The following is a 13428-nucleotide window of genomic DNA, read 5'->3' as shown; positions in this document are numbered from 1 at the left end:
ACGCAACTCTGAAGTTGAGCAAGGGTTTGAACTAGATGATATATAGCAGTTCATTGCAACTTAAATTATTCTATGATTCTACTTTAAGTACGAGAAACTGTACTCTGATCAGAGGTCAGAAGTAATGCTGAATCCTGCTGACTGCAGAGGCCAGCTAAATGTCCACCTGTCTAATAAATGAGCTGGTTTTCTTGGTTGAAGTCTTTTGAAGACCATGTGCAACTACCAGGCATCCATGAGCTCAGAAGCCACTTATGACCACTAATGCCTGGCAGCTACCTGCTGTCCCAGATGTGAAGCACCAAGGATGGCAAGGTCTAGTGCCCTTCCTGAGCTCAAAGGGCAGTGGAATCTGAGAACCGTCTTTAAGAGCTCTTGTCTCAGGGAAAACCAGCTGCTATTCATTCCCAGCTGCTCCTGTGTGTCTTCCCTCCTCTTCAGCTCCTGGAAGATGTGCGGTGTTGCTCCCTCTTTCTTCCTTCCTTTTCTTTTCACTTTCGTAAGGTAAAATGGAGCCTTCTTAGTTCTTTCAATACAGACTCACAAGGCCCAAGGGAAAAAAGTGTGGGAATCTTACTTTTTCTATGTATGTAAATGAAAATTTGAGTTTATGCCATTAAATTCTTACTGAGGAAACCGTGAAGTGCTGCTTTTGCTGATGTAGTGAAACAATGCAAGTACTAGTCTAAATTTTTAAAGGCACCTCTATCTGGATCATGAGCTAATGTATGGAGTGAATTTGCCATCTCAACAATCTAAGATACCCCATGGGTCTTTACGTACCATGGGGAATGTTGTCTTAGAAAACTTTTCTTAACTTTGAGAGTGTAGTAAAACACTGATATCAAAAACAATGAAAGATATTAACAGTGTAGGGGATTTTCTAAACTCTTCTTGACTATTTTAAAGGAACCATTTCTGCACAGCTATGGCAGGGTAAATTTCCAAAGCAGCATACTTTAGTCTTGGCTGCTACTACAGAAATTAATGGATGTCACTTGGTTGAGCCCCCTGGTGGTGCTTTGAAAGGGTACACTTCTGTGTATAATTAATGAGTTTGTTTCCTTGTTTGCAGATTTTTGAGGAGTGTAACTACAAAAGCATTCCTCCCCATAACACACAAGCAAGGCTCACATATCATAGTTCATTCCTTCCAAATGGGGTATTTCTTTGCTGCACCTGGAAAGAATGCCAGAATCCCAGCTGATAAAAGTTGGATTTCACTGAAGTCAGAGGGGAACCTGAAATCACCAAAGGTTGAAGCGACATATAAACCTAACAGCATGAATGAAGGAAAGGTTCTTATCTGTCACGGACTAATTGGCTGGGGCCTACTGTTACACATATCAGATCTCTCCCTGCTGTTCAGAGAATCTTGACTAAAATAAATCTGTGCCAGAAGTAATTTATTCTTCTATGTGTATATCTGTACATAGATTACAATATGGCCCGCTCCCTACACACCCCTTCCATTTGCAAGCATCACCACTGATTAAAAAGGGGATGCACACATCTACACTAAAATAAACAGAGTTTGTAAAGTTAGACACCACGCTTATTCATCTTTATTTGGTCACATGTCCGTAAGGGTTTTGTTAAGTGCTCTATTATTTTGAAAGGCAGTTTAATGACTGCACACTGTAAAAGTTGAAGCAATTATATGTAATGCATAATGAGCAATATGACTTCCAAATGTTCACATGTAATGCATGTCAGATTTCAGTTGAAAAACCAAACCAAACAAACCCCTCAAGGTTGCAGTCTGCTCTTTAGAAGATCCACATGTTGTAGCCTCAAAACCTCAAAATATCAGCTGGTTTCTGTGCGTGATCAGAGCAGTGGAATCTATGCTGCATTCTGCCCTTCATTTTCTTGAATCTGGATGGAGTAATGATCATATGTGTACCTCTGCCAAAGGCAGTCAGTGTTTGATCCACATATAAATCTGTGAATTGATCTATACTTTTTTTCTCATGGCATCTCTCTTTCTGGCATTATTTTTGTTCAGGATATAACAAAGGCAGAAACACAAATAAGGAATGACCATTTCTAAAATTCATCTGTGGTTGCTCTTATATTACTGCTGGTAAAATGAAAACATCTAGAGACACCAAATGAGATCAAGGACCATTGCACTCATATTGGCAGAGGTAGCCTTTTGCAATTTTAAATCTAAACATTTTGGACAGATAAAGCAGCTTTAAGCCTTCCTAGAAAAAAGAATAGAAGTGATTGGCAATGGTTGCCAAGATCACCTTGCCTTTGTCCTCTTCAGGAGGCCAGTTACTCTCTTTCCAGCCCTGCAGCACAAATTTCCATCTTCCACACATCTTTTCTATCCCACATTCTGCGTACCTGCTTTTTCTGTTCTTATCCACCTCTGGTGCCTTCTTCACAGAGTGTTAATTTTTTTTTTCATTATTGGAATTATAGATTGCATTTACCATGGTATACTGAGATTGAGCTATGGAGAAGCTGCTTACCTATCCCTTCTGGCTCACTTCTCCAGAGGCAGTGGCACACAGGAAGGAGGTAGGGCTAAAGGCAAGGACAGCAGCTGCCTCAAATATCCAACTCTGTTGGTGTGTTTGAGTTGGCACTCTGAAATGAAACACCAGTTCAGTCAAAGCAAAACTCCAAAGATCATTGAGTAGAAAAAGGATAGTGAGAAAGCATAGCCGGACCACTCAGATGCCTCAGAGTGGACTTCTCTGAAATCCTTTGCCTGGTTATATGGAAAATATAGATTCATGCACTGAAGTTTTGAACACCTTATTGAAATCTGTTGATCATGATTTTGCTAAGGGTTGCAGTAATCCTTGAAAAGCACATATGAAGGGTTTTTGTCATTGTTTGTTTGTCCTATCTCTTTGGGGGGGGGGGGGGGGGGAAGGACAGGGAGGTGAGGAGGGTGAGGGGGTTGTACCAATGCAAACGTACACTTCTCTTCTGCAGCTAATCAGCTTCCTGGGAACTTTGCAACTATTCTGTTTAGTATCATAGAATCACAGAATATCCTGAGTTGGAAGGGACCCTCAGGGATCATCAAGTCCAACTCCTGGCTTCACACAGGACCACCCAAAAATCAAACCCTATGTCTGAGAGCATTGTCCAAAGACTTCTTGAACTCTGCCAGGCACAGTGCCATGACCACTGCCCTGGGGAGCCTGTCCCAGTGCCGGACCACCCTCTGGGTGCAGAACCTTTCCCTAAAACCCAGCCTGACCCTCCCCTGTCCCAGCTCCATGCCGTTCCCTCGGGTCCTGTCGCTGCCCCCAGAGAGCAGAGCTCAGCGCCTGCCCCTCCGCTCCCCTCGTGAGGGAGCTGCAGGCCGCCATGAGGCCTCCCCTCAGCCTGCTCTGCTCTGGGCTGAACAAACCAAGGGACCTCAGCCGCTCCTCACACATCTTCCCCTCCAGGCCCTTCACCATCTTTGTAGCCCTCCTTTGGATACTCTCTACCAGTTTTGTGTCCTTCTTATATTGTGGTACCCAAAACCACACGCAGTGCTTGAGGCGAGGCCGCACAGCGCAGAGCAGAGCGGGACAATCCGTTCCCTCACCCGGCTGGCAGTGCTGAACCTGATGCACCCCAGGGTACAATTAGCTTCATGTAAGTTGCTTAGGAATATTCCCTTTAGAACAGACCAGCAAAGATCCAAATAAAGCATTTGAGTATCACATTTGGAAATTAAGCATTTTATACACTGAAATAAAATTCTATGTATGGAATTTTATTTAATAGAACATTAATGTGATTTTGGTAAAGCTGTCCATCACAAGGAGTTTTTATTTTATTTCTTTGCTTATAGCGTGGTTGGTATAAACTGCTTTTGTTAGTTTAATAACACGGGTGGGAAGAGGCCAAGCACTGGGAGATTAATTTAAAAACTAGCTCAGAAGAATTAGTCACAGGAGAGCAACTTCAGGGTGTCTGGCACATATCAGCATTTTATTTTGTTGTAACCAAAATATTGCACATGGATACACAAAACACATTTCTTGGGTTTTCTTTTAAGTTTCACAGTTTGTTCTTTCTTTTAAAACCTGTGGTAGGTCAGAATTGATGGTAGCAATTTCCTTTGCTAATGACCTCAGATATATTCTTTTTAAACCCTAGTAGATGCCTTTTTAAACAAGGACTGGAGGCTCTTCTAACAGTATCAAGATAAAGCATGAAATAACGCTTCTAAATTATATATCTACATTTGTATTAAAAAACTGAAGCAAACCTCAACAGGGTTATTTTAAAACCACTGCAAAATGTATTTGGTGTTCATAGGTGAAATACTGAGTATTTATACTGAGATACACTTTGTACAGTGATACTGACATTCATCTGAATGTTCTATGTGAGGTTATAAAAATACAATGGCTGTAGGAATGTAACAGAAGCTTAATCAGTTTTTTTTTTTTTTAATATATATTTATTCTCACTCATATTTTCCTGGTACACCTTTCTCCGTTTTAAGAGGGGAAGAAACATCACAATCCATTCTTTTAAGTAAGCTTTCATAGTTGTATGAGCTCTTTGCTTTATTTCTGTATTTTAGTGTCCAAGAGCACAGTGGAGGGATTTGTCAACATACTTGGCATGAACTTTATGGGTGTGTGTATATCTCTGTGTAATGCAGTTGTATCCTTGGACAGCTTGAGGGCATTTTCACAGCATAAAATTGTGTTACTGGAGATCTTATATCCATTTGTGTCACAGTTTAACACAATCTGCAGATTTTTTTTTTTCATATTTTATTTTTAGTATTTAGAGCATATGATCATTATTAAGTGGATTCAGACTAAATGACAATAAATTCCACAGACCTATGGGCCAGAGATGTATTGAGTGACTTTGTCCCACGAAGATGAAGGAACTAATACTTATTATGTTGTGCAGATTCAGGATGTGATTCTGTAACCGTTAATACAAAATCTTTGTTGATGCACACAGAGACACAAGTGTGATCTGGGTCAGGCACAAGAATACAATTGCACTTCAGTCAAAGGAGCCAGTACATTTACTACAGTCTTTATGCCATCTTTATGCTTTTATATATTCTTGAAAAAAGCATAAACACTCCCCAACCCCAAGTCTGTAGAGTGACCCTCTGCCAGATCAGTGATTGCTATGGCGTGGCTGCAGCAAGTTTGAGCCAGCAGCAGAAGTTCATGAAGTGGAGTTTCTTGTTTGGTCCATGACTTCAGTAGGAAACAAATGCCTGGGAAGGCTACCCAGGCAGTAGACAACTTACTCATGACTCTCTAAATACAAGAGTGGACATACCTATATTTGTTTCTTTACTCTAATAGAGAGAATACTAAATTCTGTCTCTGCCTGACCTGTTACCATCATCACATGTGCTACCTCAGAAGAAAGCCAAGAAACCTGATTTCCAAGACAGTGAGAGAGATTCACTCAGTAAAGAAAGCTCTTATGAAAGGAGGTACAAGTGGGCAACTGCAAACAGCTTAATTCAAGCAGGCTATGTCATACATTAAAAATCAAAATAAACATTTTTCTTCCACTGAAAAGGGAGTCTCAGTGTGATAGGTGTTCTTTGGTGATGAAAATGCTGTATTTGAAGCATTCTGGTCTCCCTTTTTTCCCCTCTTCCAAATGGCAGCTTCGGATTTCATCAAGGTCACATCAACACTTCATCTTTCTAAGAAAGATTAATAGTGTGCCATAAAGTTTCCTCTGTGTCTGCATCTATCTGAGGAGCCTTTAAAACCTTATCTTCTCAGCAGGACATTTTTTTTTTTTTTTTTTTAACAGCAGTAGAGGTTTACCCCAGTGACCTGACCCAGTCTCTTTCCACAGTTGTAGCAGTTTGTTTCCTGAGTGGATGCAGCACTGTGCTCAGGGGTGGCTGCACTTTATTTTGATACTGTTTATGAAGGGGAGAACTAGATAAAGGTAAGGTATGCGCCACATTTTTTCTCAAAAGAAATGACTGATAATCAAACTCCTTGCCTAGTGAAGTCAGTTGCAGGCTTTCAGAGGAGCTGAGGCAAGGCACCAGTGGATGTTTATGACAAATCCATCCCTACACTGTTGGGCTATTTTAGTGTAAACAGGCAACAAATTCATCTTCCTTTTGTTTCCCTCTTTATGTGTTCCGTAGGGTTTTCCAGTTAATCGTGGCTGGAAAGAAATGGTTCACCTCTCCATTTTCCAACCATGGAAGTGTCAATGGATTCTTTCCTTGCTGTGGGTGTTAACACATGGAAATACTGTTTCTACTTTGTGTCTATAGTGTGTTGGTTTCTGGCAAGTGCACAAAGAAGTGCTCTGTTTATTTAGAGGTGCTATTCATAGTTCCAGAGGAACATGGTCTGATGCTAGCCCTTTTGATGCATCTGCAAAACAAAACATCTTCTTATGTGGCTGTACAGTTGGCTTGAAATGGTTGAAAACTGAAATACCATTTAAATACACTTCTTTGCCTTCCTTCTCCCAGTGCATTTCCACTGAACAGCCTTTGTAAGGTTATGGCAAGATTTTTCACGTGTTTCTGGATAGTTCAACACATGCAGTTTTTTATTTAAATACATTTGTGGTTGGATGTTTTGTGTACTCACCATCCTGGGGCTGCTTGTTTTAAGACAGCTTTCCAGTGCAGTTAAAAGTACAGCTATATCACCTTTGGTGAAGCCCTGCCTATTGAGAACACAGCTCTGGTTTTAGAAGTTTATATGTTACTGACTTTGGTGATTCCTTGTTCTGAAGTGCAGCACATACCCCACCCTATCATCCTAAATAAAATTATGTCAAAGACTCCTTAGAACAAAACATCTACATGCAGAACCAGTTGGCTCTAAAAACACTACTATTGGTGAAGGCCTGATTATAGTCTTAGAATCTTTGCTTTTCGTTTTCCCTTTAAACATGGAATGAACATAATTATAACCTGTGTTGAGCAGGGGATTTGTATTTGTCAAGTATTTGCACAGGAACAGCATGGTAACCGGTCCATCAGCAGTATCCCAGGCCTTCCAATCTTCCTCTCTCTGCCATGTCTCACACTTTGTTTTGTGAAATATTTTCCTCAAACAGAAAAATATCAGTAGCGGTGTAGTGAGCAAGCTCTGGGGCTTTGGGGGTTTGTACCTCACGATGGGTACAGCAGTGCATCTTCTATCCTGTGTTCCTCAGACTCAGCCAGTGCCACCAGGACACTGAGATGCTTGGGGGAATGTCACCGGCAGTCCCCGAGCTGGTTGTCTGTGCCCCACAAAGGCCCCCAGCATGCAACAGATAGAGCAAAGCAGGGGCCAAGCAGAACAGCATCAAAGGGGCCTTTTTGTGGGAATATGGACAATGCTATAAAACTAACCTTGCGTTAACCCACCGAGGAACAGAAAGCAAGAATTCTGAATGCCAAAATATAGAGAGATGCATGAAAGGGAAAACTTATACAAAAGTAGACAGACTGAATAAAACTATTTATCTTTAAGCCACACAAGTCATGGTAATTAAATTAGGTCAGGCTGGCTATAAAGCTACAAAAAGCAGGCTGTAACTAATTTAGAAAGAGACAGAGAAGACCTGAAAAGAAAGCAGATTGACAGCCCCCTATTATTTTTTTTATCTAATCAAGGCAACAAAACTTAAGAAAGAGGAAAAGGAAAAAAAAAAAAACCTTCTTGATTTATCAAGATTTTCTCTCAAGCCATTAGTATAGACAAAAGCACATAGTCACATCTTTGATGTGTGAAGGTTTTCACATTGTTATTAGTGTTAAATGAGAATTACATGCATACAGATTTTATCCCTGAGAAAAACAGAATAATTGAAAGACTTAAAGTTCAGAAGGTGGTGGAAAGTATAACAAAGATTAAAGCTGAGCTAAGCTTTATCATTACGGTATCATTTTGCTGAATCATGCAGAGCATCTGTATCATCTGCTTCTATGTGAAGAGAAATCCTAAACATTTGTGAAAAGAGAACAATTAGGCTCTTCTTTAAAACCACTTCTTTGTAAAAGCCACCTGCCAGTTCTGATTAAAACAACCTTTTGGAAATGGTTTCAAATGTTTGCTTTGAATCTGAATTTGTCAGGTTGTACAGTGTTTGGGACTACTGTTCTTGGCAGTTAAGAAGGGAAGGATTAAGATTTTATTTACAGGTGTGGCTGCAGGCTCATTAAATAAAGTTTAAAATTATATTTTGGTTAATTTCTACAACAGTTTTCACTCCCCTAGTGATTAGAAAAATTAGCATTCCAAGGCTGTCTGAAGGGTGACAAGGACTGTGTGAACAAAATGGGGGAAGGGAATAGACAAAAACCCTGCTTGGTTTGTGTTGGTGTTTAATAGCAAACAACCCTTTCCCACCCTGCTTCTCTTTTATGCGTGTTTTAGTTTTAAGTAACTTCTAAAGGTTTTCTGGCAGCAGATGACGCTCAGCCACTACATTCATCTGAAATAAGATACGAACTTTGTCTTGTGAAGAAAATATTTGAGGTTTGCAGCATAATTAAGGGGTTGAAAATTCTCTGTTAAAATGGAAATTCCCTCCCATGTCTCCGAATAGGTCCCCCAGGGTGAAGTTTTGACCCCAGGGAAGTTAATGGAAACTCCACTCTCTTTCATCAACACGAGAGTCATCCCTCATAATCGTACTTGCAACACCAAAGCTCAGATAGAAAAGGAGAAACTGTCTCACTGGGCTACTGCCATTAGGTAACACCTCTTCCAGACACAGAGAGATTTTGAGAGATGAGCAGAACAGATACACAAAAATGCATCAAGTCAGCAGGAAGGGGAAAAGCAACATCTACCATTTCTCCTTGCTGAACCTGATACCTAGTGGGTAGAGATGGAAGGAAGAGCTGTCCTTTGGAAAGGGCTCCCAGAGGGAGAGAGGGCCCTAGTCACTGCAGGGAAGCATGGCACAGAGAACATACGCAGTCAGAGCTGGCTTGTTTCTGCTTCAAAGCTGAGACAGCACCAGCGCAGGGTTTATTTCTGTTTTAGAGAAGAAAGAAAAAAAAGAAAGCCAAAGGCTACAACTGGCATTGCAGGACCAGACTGCATGTGGAATGTGCCCACTAAGAAAAAGTAAGATCACAGAGAAATAATTAGTAAAACAGCTAGAATAAACAGAAAAATGTCCACTTGTAAGGAGGTTAAAAAGGGAAGTATTTAATTCTGAATGAGTTGTGGACTGGCAAAGTGGTATTAGTTTTCTTTACTTTTCCTTCCATCTAGTCTTCTTTCTTTTGGAAAAAGAAATTGACTTAAAAGAATGAATCAAAATGATTTATATCTAATTTAGAATTTGGGCTCCTCAGTTACACCATATGGCAGCTTGAATTCCCTTGAGTGCTAAATGTGTGTTTTTGTGATAGTAACAATAACAACTCATTCTTGTGTTACATCTTTCATCACTAAGTCTATATGTATTTCAGAAACACAAAATCTCTGAAGACAGAGAAATATTTTGGATAAAGGGCATGGTGGGATAAGCCTTCATCTTTCAACTTGAAGAGCACTCACAGCTCCTCATCAATAGAAAGACAGAATTTTCACAAAAAGTTGCAAAATGAATTAACAGAACCCAAGAGCATTGGCCCAGACTTTGACCCAAACACACGCTCAGACATTCTCAGTGTTTTTGTATGAAAACTTGGCAAGATCTTCTCTTTCTCTTTGCTTATTCCCTCCTGTGCCTGCGTCCTCATGCATCTTTTTCCTACCCATCCCTAGCTGCTTCTAACGCCACACTGCTTTGTGCCGCTGCCTCCTCTTTGCATGCCTGCTGCACCTGGCAGTGGCTCCAGGAATGGCCCTGTGGCTCCATCCCAAGCCAAGCCAGACTGGGACAGCAGAAACATAATTTCTTGAGCTCTGAGCCCCTTCCCATCTCTATTATATAAGTGCACAAATACTAACACTGCAAGATGCTTTTTCCTCGTGGATCACTTCAAGTCTCTGGGGCGTGAAAACGGCTAGCAGGCTGGGTCACCTCCAGGGACACTGACAGTTCCTCTGGCTTGTGCAATACTGAATTAATGCTGTTGCATTGTGGAGAGGTCAACATCAAAGCCCTTTTCCTTCTAATTTCTTCTGCTTTGAGAACAGAACACGTCTGGGGACAGATGCTGTGGTACTTGCTGGAACCAGACAAGGAACAGGCATAGCACTGCTTTACCTTATGACTAAGCTTTCAGTTTTGCCTTGGCACACCTTGATTTTAAGTATTAAAACCACTTATGATTGTCAAATGTAGGTCAGACATTCTGCCTTACTCCTCTACTTCAGTTCTTAATTAAGTAACTCATTTGTGTGTTTATTTTTTAGGGAGTGCAGTGGAGCTCTAAATATATCACAAACTGGCAGTAGAGGTGGGCTGAGACACCAAGATAAGAGAGAGCTGTTACCTCTGTAGGCAGAGGGTCAGGTAGAGCGTCCTGCTAGGAATGACTAGCCAGAGAGCAATATGGAACTGGATTGTTAAAGATAAGCCACACAACCAGGTCTGAACTCCAGGATTTCAGTGTAGCAATTTACTGCTCTGTGAGGTGTTCACACACAGACAATATGAACCAAGGGACTGAATTAAACCTCATGGCTTTTGACAGATAGGCTATTACTTCATTTTTATTGCTTATTGGTAAAAAGGGACCTGCCAACCTACTATAGTTTCTGGATCTACAGAATATGGACCATAATATCTTATATTCTCTTGTGTTTCTTTAAAATTATCCATCCTATTTAACTAGGAGCTGTAGTTTTTTTTTTGTTTTTTTTTTTTTTTGTTTTCTTTCTATTTTAAACTTAGGATAAATAGGAGATGGCACAGAGCAGTGGAAGAGCAAAAACCTTTAGAAGCACTCTCCAAAATTAGTTTGTGAAATACTTCCAAACATCTGTATGAGCAGTGCTGTATCAACTTTCCAGCTGACTGCTTACAAAGTGCATCCTTTAATCTAAACCATGTTCCTTGGGATTTCTTAAACTAATTAATTCTTCACCTCCTTTTTTACTTTGCCAGTGAGAAATGGACTAGTGGTAGTTACCTCTGAATCCTTTCCACTAACTGTTCCTTTCAGTTTGGGCATGATGTAGGTTTTCATTGCATGGGGATCTGCTCAAACAAAGGAAAATTGTGAAACTCTCAGATTAGATTTCATATGTTGCTCTTGGCATTAGACCTGATATACAGCAAATTTTGAAAGCCTCTGATCTTTTATAATCATTTCCAGTCTTTTACATACATTTTAAGTTCCTCATCTACAGTTACTCGAAATATGATTATTAAAGCTGAGGTAATTTGGATATTTTCTTTCTGCAAAGATATATAGAGTGATCCATTACACCATTAATCATTACCGATGTTTCATTATCCTTTCTGGTATACTTCTTACTGTTCTATTAATACTCTTATTTTTTTTTCTTTCACTTTCTTTTATTTCCGCTAGTGATATATAACACTGTAGAGCTTATAATCAAGGTGCTTAGATGCAGGAATAGGATAATTTATTTTATTTTCAGCACCTTTGGTTTTTAAGTCAGATTAATCTTACTTTTATTATTCTTTTTACTTTGTGATTTTCTAAAGTGTTCCTTTATCATTATGTATCTTTGATTTAGTAGATTTGTATGCTTATATAAATGGCAAAAAATGTTAAAATCTATTTCAACAAAAAAGGAATTACGTTTTTCTGTACCTCTGATACTTAAGGTGGGGTAAAATCAGTGGGTTTTGTGACTGCTTTGAATGGCAGAGTTAATACTGCTAAGGTATTAATAAGTGGGCCTATAGCAATGAACACTGAGAATGAGTAAGAGTTCTGAGCTCCTCCTAGGTCTTTTGGCACCATGAAATAGAGACATCATGGACAAAAAACTTGTTTTCTCCCCCTAGACTGCTGTGTCAATCTGAAAGCCGAATGATTGCGCATTAGCACCTCAGTTATTACCATCTTGTGGGTTGGGATAAGTGTGATTTCTCTGCACCATTGTGTTCCTCATCAGTTCAGGAAAATCAAAAAACTGAAGATATGTTGACCTTTTGAGACTTAAATAGAAGATCTCTTGACAAAGTCCTTTAAGTGTATTTTTATAGTAATTCCTTTGGCCAACTCAATAGGACAAACAAAGAATTTCCAGAACTGAAAGAATGAGCCTTGACAACTTGGACTATGGTCTAGATTAAATGGAAAGGCTAAGCTTGATGGAGAACATTAACGGACAGAAATCCCTTGTTATTGTGGGGTTGTAGCTCAGCAGTTTGCTTGAGAGGTCAATCACACATGATTTCTTTAGAAAAGAATAATAAGTTTTCTGGAACAATTGGCTGAGATGACAGGTTATTCAGATGTCTTTTCTGAATGTAAACAAAACCAAACCATATTATCTGTAATGCTTTTGTTATAAACAACTTGCATCCTGTTCTGAATCCCCTGTCTTCTTTCCATCACTCATATGAGCACTTTGATTTTAAAGGGGGGGTTATTTTGGAAATCTTTCCCAAACTTCTGATTGTATTTCCCTTCTTATTTATACAACTCATAGAGAAGTCAGCACAGAATACCTGTGTTCCTTTGTTGTGAATACAGCAGACTTTTTGATCTCAGCTGACGCTCTTTCTAAAAAAATTTCTTAATATTCTTTCCATCCTATCTAGGAGATTTGTAACTTTCTTAGAAGGATTACATTCTATCTCTTCTGTTTTTCATTTCTTTTTCCTTTTTTCTTAGCCATCTACTTAGCTAACTAACCTATTATTTGAATTACATCTGCTTTCCTAGCTCAGATGAAAGTCCTTCTTGTCTACATACCAAATGTTGGTCTCCTACCCCTGTGTGTCTTTTGACTGATCCTGTTATTTGTGCCATATCCTGACCTTTTGAAATTCCAGGTAGCATATTGACCTAGCATGTAGTCTGTCATTGTAGCTACATTTGATTATATTCATATGTCATCCTGAATTGATGACAATAAATCTGTCATTTTCCTTGGTGCAGAGATCTCCATGAGGCATGACTAGAGCTTCCTTCATTTTGTCTTCAGCACGGAAAGTGTTCCTACCTCTATTTGCTGGCTTTTATCACATGACTTTTTCTTCTCTATGTATTAAAATACCACCGTATTTCAGTTTGAGTAACTTGGTGTTATCCTTGCAGGATAAAAACCTTCTCTGGTGCAGTGGTACCACAAGACTGTGGTTGGGTTGAGCTGGAACATGTCAGAAACAAATCCTTCCCAAGCCATCGGGGAATAATTCCTCATGGATTGTTCTCTTAGCTTAGAGTCTTTTTCTTACTTCAGAGAAATTCCAAATTTAGCTCAGCTATTTTTTTTTTTCCTGCAGTGGGAAGATATGTGTAATGTCTCTGAAAGTAGGACATTAAGGCATTTTTCCTTAATGAGGTCTGTGGATAATATTGTCTATGCTGGTCTTAACAAGCATGTTGTTACAGTA

This window comes from Anser brachyrhynchus (genome assembly GCF_964034855.1).
Source record: "Anser brachyrhynchus genome assembly, chromosome: 4".
NCBI classification, from domain to species: Eukaryota; Metazoa; Chordata; class Aves; order Anseriformes; family Anatidae; genus Anser; species Anser brachyrhynchus.
Note: the sequence above shows the minus strand (reverse complement) of the source record.